Below are 5,610 nucleotides of genomic sequence, written 5' to 3'. Positions count from 1 at the left end.
ACCCAAAGAGAACATTTGGGCTAGTCGTATATATCTTTTATTTTTTTTGCTTCTTTAATACTGGTTGATCTTGATCTTGCTATTTTCTAGTTCCAGTAAAATAGTAAAATAAATGTTTTATTTCCTCTAGTCTGAAAGAAGACGAGTTATGGAAGAAAAATAGACCAAAATCTCAAAAATGACCCGCCGCATGAAAAACAAAGTGAAAAACAAGTCTATATTATATTTTATTTGATATTTACTTATTCAGGCTTAAATGTATTGCTAATAATCTGTCAATGTTAATACTTGTCAGTGCTGCAGAAAGGTTCCTGACCTGTCAATAAAGCTTGTTTGAAGCTGGAGAGACTGAGATGTGACATGTTCCTGGACTCACTATTTACTCTCAACGGGGCAGTGATATTAACCCGAAAGAGGGGGTGAGTGAGTAAGGGGGGGCTGGAGCAAGATTTATGTGAATAGACACACGACGACTGAAGTGAGGGACACACACACACACACACACACACACACACACACACGCACACACACACACACACAGAGAAGGAGGAGGCGGGCGCGCTGATCCTCGCTCGGTGTGTGAGTGAACAGACGAAGTAGGGACCCGCGCGCGCACACACACTCTCACACTGTCTCTCACTCTCACTCTCTCACTCTCTCTCTTCTCCTTTTGCGCTTGCACGCGGCGAGAGGGGGGGAACAGGGAAAGGGAAGAATGAGGAAGAAGTCCGCCGTGCTGCGCGCCGCCTCGTCCCAACAAATGCGGGTTTGCTGATGAAGCGCCGCTCCGGTCATCCGATCATACAGGTCGCGCTGCATGGAAACGAGGAGTAGGCAACGGCAGAAAACAACAGCAACAAAAGAGAGAAGACGCTGTCGGTGCATGGGAATCCGGACACCTCTCCCTCTCTTTTGTGCGTCTCGGTCGGTGGATACGCCGCCTTGTATAAGAGCTCCCTGCGTCTCCATTACCATTCCCCACTACGGGCTTACCTCTACTACTCCTCCTCCTCTTCCTCCTCGTCCTGCTACTGTTACTAGTAGAGCTAAAGACCGGCTTTTACTACTGACTGTCTCGTGGACACATTTTGGATAAAAAGGTAGGATTTCCGTTTTCTTGGTACGTTTTCAGCGGGTTAAAGGTGTTGAATGCTGGAGGGTCTGTGCTCGTATTTCGCCGCATTGTCTGGTGAGAGCAAGTTCTTTTTATTTATTCTAGTTGGAGGGGCTGGGATGCTAAGGGGCCGGTGTCGCCTCATGGAGCCCCCCGGGCTGGAGACCTGAGAGCACCACGCGTCGGAAGGGTTTTGGATGCGATGTTGAGACCATGTTTGCTCTCAGCTCATCCTCCCGCAGCGCGCTGTCCACACTGCGCTGTGACATGATTCACAAATCACTGGGTGCGGTGGAAGGGCTTTGCAATTTGTTTTTTCATTAAGCAAGCGGGTTTATGATCCGGAGGCTGCTTCCTTTCGCTCCAGGGTCTGTATTTCTGTTCTTTATTTTGCCCTTCACCCCCCCCCTGCTATCCGCTCTCTTCCACATGTTTAAACCCGACCTGCTTATTTCTAGAGGGATCATAATTACGGATGCAGAGCACGTTCCGATTTCCACGTTCCACCCGTTTTTCAGGCGTTCATTGTGTAAGTTGAGGAGGCAAACATGCGCAACCAGGGCGACATTCCCCTCAGAGACAGTACAGCAGCAGAGCATTGAATGATCCAGTCGCTTTTTAAAGCTTACTGAACCACATTCTGCGTCTCCATCCTGACACAGCGCCGCTGGGGCGGATGGAAGGAGCGCTTTTTTTGGCACATCAGTGCAGAGCAGGTCGGGTAGAAATGTGAGCCTTGTTGAGTTTGAATGGGTTTAACATCGGCGTTGTTTCTGAATTAGAACCGGGTCCGTTGGGTTTTCAGTCTTAAACGTGGACTTTGAGGACAACCCGTATTTGAAATATTTATGAAATATTTATCTACGGCAATGAAACACTGAAACGCAGCCAGAGGTCTTACCGCCTCCTTTACCTTCCAGCAGTGGTGCAGCTGGTTATTGATGGGATGGAAGATGTTGTGGCGGTGCAGCGGGAGGCTCCGTTTGTAGGGCATCGCAATGAAACCGCTTCAGATTAACGCCACTGATGTGTTTTCAATAAAAAACGACCCTTTGTATCCATTTCTGATGCGGGATTGAGGTTCCATCTCAGCGGGTCTGATCGATCAGATATCAGACCTGGATCAGGTGTGTGTGTGGATACGCACACGCGCACAGCTTTGCAGACATGAAGCTGCTACAGTGCAACAACTGCTGGGTTACTATGTAGTAAATAAGAGGTCCGGACACCACAGTGCGCAATGCAACAGCATCATCTCTGCTGACAATGTGCAACTGAAGCTCCAATTACAGATTTCTTCTTTTTCTTTTTTTTGTAACATTAATGGGAGTGTCCATCATAACCCACTATTTGATCAGTTTATTTCTTCTCTCTGGGTTGTGTCATGTTTCACCCGTTAAGACACTGACCTTTAAATTCATATCACTCACTAATTATTCATTCAGAAAAATGTCTTTTACTTTGCATACGAGACTCAGACTGAAGAACGCGTTATCATAAAGCTAAAACATAACTCATAATGAATACATTAGCAGGCTACTGGGTTCAGCTCCTCTCTGTGGACCCGCTTCACTCAGTTTACAGTAAACAGGCTTCTTCCATACAGGACAGGTATCTGATGGTGTGAAGAGTTGCTGATCATCCAGTCCTGTTGAAGGTAATGCAGCTTCTCTTATCAACGTTTAACCACAATTCTTTCATTTTTTCAAATACATTTTCACAATTGTTTTTATATTAAAAGAAATACAGATACATTATCAAAATAAAACAGATTGTAATGAGCCCGAAGCATTTGGCGTACTGGGGAAGCTAATGAGCTAATAGGTAGCCTCCTGTGTGACACCCTGAGGGAGAGTTCATCTAGAAATCAATATGCAGATCGATGGTCACCAGGTCACCTGTAGTTCCTCTGATTGGTTGATGTGCCTCCACTGTCAATCAAGTCCTTACTTAATACGTGAGTGTACTGCTACATTACAACGTGTGTATAACAGATCAACGTTTCCTTGTTGTTCCTATGATATCTTACATAAAGCAATTGTTCGTGCTTTTTGCTACGAATGTACAGCAACACGAGGGATCAGTGTGTCTGCACAAACCCTACTTGGTCAGGTTTAGAATCGTGGTTTGGATTCAAATATGGACGTTTGTTACGTAAAATAACTACTTTTTTGACATAACTTACGTACGTGATGTCAGTTCAGTAAGAAAGTTGTGGAACAAAAGTGATGTAAAATAAGTCAATGTTGACTCACGGGAACACACCGGACTCACGTTACAGACACGGGACACACACGGGTTCTCCTGGCTGAAGGTCCTGTCCGGTCCAACCACCCTGACCTCTGCCCTCCATGGACTACGTCTCTCTGTAGACTACCTCACCTGACCTCCTTAGAGGAAGCCTCACATATACTGGCTCACCATTCAGTAGATGAATGAGAACAACCAGCAACAGCTAATATGATAGCATAAACAAGATGTATATATTGTCCATGATAGATGTGTTTAATGGGGAAACAGACCGCTAACCGCGTCAGACTGACACATACGTCAGCGCTGTTGAAGGTGTGACTTAAATCACAGAAAGTTAGATAAATGATTGTGGTGTTGATCTTAGTAACAGCATTGTTAACACATCAGCCAGAGGATTGGCCAGTATGACTGCATGTCACGCTGCACACTGGGCTGAGTGAGACCTGGTTAACTCAAAGGTGTTTTTATTCCTGATGAAACTGAGCTGATGCTAACTTTACCTCCATGAACAGTGTTTACAGGAAGCATGAGCAAATTCTGGGAACCAGCAGCAGTGCATTAATACTTCTGACTCAGAGGCTACAAAACGTCTTCAACGAGGCTTTAAAATAATAATCATGTCCCACTTTTAACGAGCATGTGAATAACTCGATGTTCGTGTTCTTGTAGTCGGGGGTTGAACAGAGCAGTCAGGCACAACCCCCCACCCATACGGTGCTCAGTGATACGATATGGATGAATCCAAACAGGTTCCATGCTACGCATAGAGTAGTGTAGCATAGTATGATGAAACCGTGAGTACAGAGTAATCAAGTCAGTTATAGATATAGATAGCATGTGTCTCAGAGTCTTTCTGTAGCGCTCTAGTTTAAGGGGGAAACTGATGCTTGTTGTTCTTGATACATGAAAAGACTTCTAGGAGCAGTTCAGACAACAATGAAGTGTTATCATCTTAGAGATGAAATAGCATGTTAGCAAACAGAGCATCCAGCTGGGGACAGTGTAACATCAGCATTCCAACACATTTAAATCCAACATTCAGTCGTCTTGCTGTGTTTTGGTCACCACCGACTGCTGAAGGAAATGACTGGGTTGTTTACAAGCTCCGCACTAACTCTGTCTGTCAGCAGTTTGGTGTATCTAGTGAGTTTATCAGATGCTATCATTATGTTGCTGATAACAGCTGCCTCCTCCTGCTGGAAAATGCGGTGAGAACCAAAATTCCAAAACAATAAGCTGAAAGATGATAAAACGCTCCGTAGAGCTGAGTTAGTAATAATCTGTGGGGTGTCATGTGACCCATTGACATTATAGAAGTATTGATTAGTGCCGCTCTAGGTGTGGGTACGTCGTCACAACAAGTTCTAACTCCCAACGTGTCAAATACAGACGCTTGTTCAGTGTTTGACGCACTGACGCACCCTTTAGTGTCTGTACTCAGGCTGTTCTCATCCAGCATCCGTAGAATACCGACCAAAGAGTTATTCCACATGAACCAGGAAGTATAAAGACCGCTGAAGCACACGCATGGCGGACGGGAGTAAAGGCAGATCGGTCGTACAAACTGACACCTCCATAACTGATGCTCGAAGTGAACGGAGAGCGTCATAGTTTGAAGAGTGAGTGAGAACGTGTTGGTTGTTCAGGTTTTGTAAAAAAGAAAAGAAAAAGAGATCTGAAAAGCTGGAACAAGGCAGGAAGCTCTCTGGAGGCTTTGGCACTGTGCCAGTGGCATGTAGCATGTTGAATGGTGAGAAGAACAGCATTCATACTAATCATACCAGCCTCCTCTAGCAGGAGGAGGGTCGTTCATCTGAGGATGATTGCTCGCCTTTGGCTTCTTCTTCTCCCATCAATAAAAGGAGCACTGGAGACACCGGGAGGGATTTATTCCACTTCTGAGTTTTCTAATGATTTTCTTCTTCTACAGCCAGTTCGTTTTTCATACATCATCGTTACCCTCCCCCTCATCACATCCCAGTGGGACGGACATGCAGATAATGTCGATGCATAGACAGAGTGACAGTAGGACATTCTGTAGCCCCGAGCGTTACAGCGCCAGTCTGAACGTTCCTCCGGTCCGAGTGTAATAATAGGACGAGGCATCTTGGCTCTGGGATCGGCCGCAAGGCAGATCCAGGCTAAAAGAGCTCAGCACCACTCTAATGACGGTAAACACAGACCATTCATCTTCAGGTGTGTGTGTGTGTGTGTGTGTGTGTGTGTGTGTGTGTGTGTGTGTG

General features: G+C 45.6%; 1 protein-coding gene across 2 annotated transcripts in view; it reads left to right on the top strand.

Annotated features, from left to right (window-relative positions):
- The first annotated feature begins 554 nt into the window (after positions 1-554).
- slc8a1b (solute carrier family 8 member 1b) overlaps positions 555-5,610 on the top strand; it is a 19,178-nt gene continuing 14,122 nt past the window's right edge. Inside the window, exons 1-2 of one of the 2 annotated variants that reach the window (XM_031878465.1) lie at positions 555-1,100; positions 2,721-2,771. The gene's annotated coding sequence lies outside the window, so the exon portion shown is untranslated. The remainder of the gene's footprint in view (positions 1,101-2,720; positions 2,772-5,610) is intronic. The other variant, XM_031878464.1, reaches the window with a different exon arrangement.

The sequence above is a fragment of the Anarrhichthys ocellatus genome, unplaced genomic scaffold, assembly GCF_004355925.1.
Source record: "Anarrhichthys ocellatus isolate YVR2014 unplaced genomic scaffold, GSC_Weel_1.0 scaffold180, whole genome shotgun sequence".
NCBI classification, from domain to species: Eukaryota; Metazoa; Chordata; class Actinopteri; order Perciformes; family Anarhichadidae; genus Anarrhichthys; species Anarrhichthys ocellatus.
Note: the sequence above shows the minus strand (reverse complement) of the source record. Positions and strands in the feature narration are given on the sequence as shown.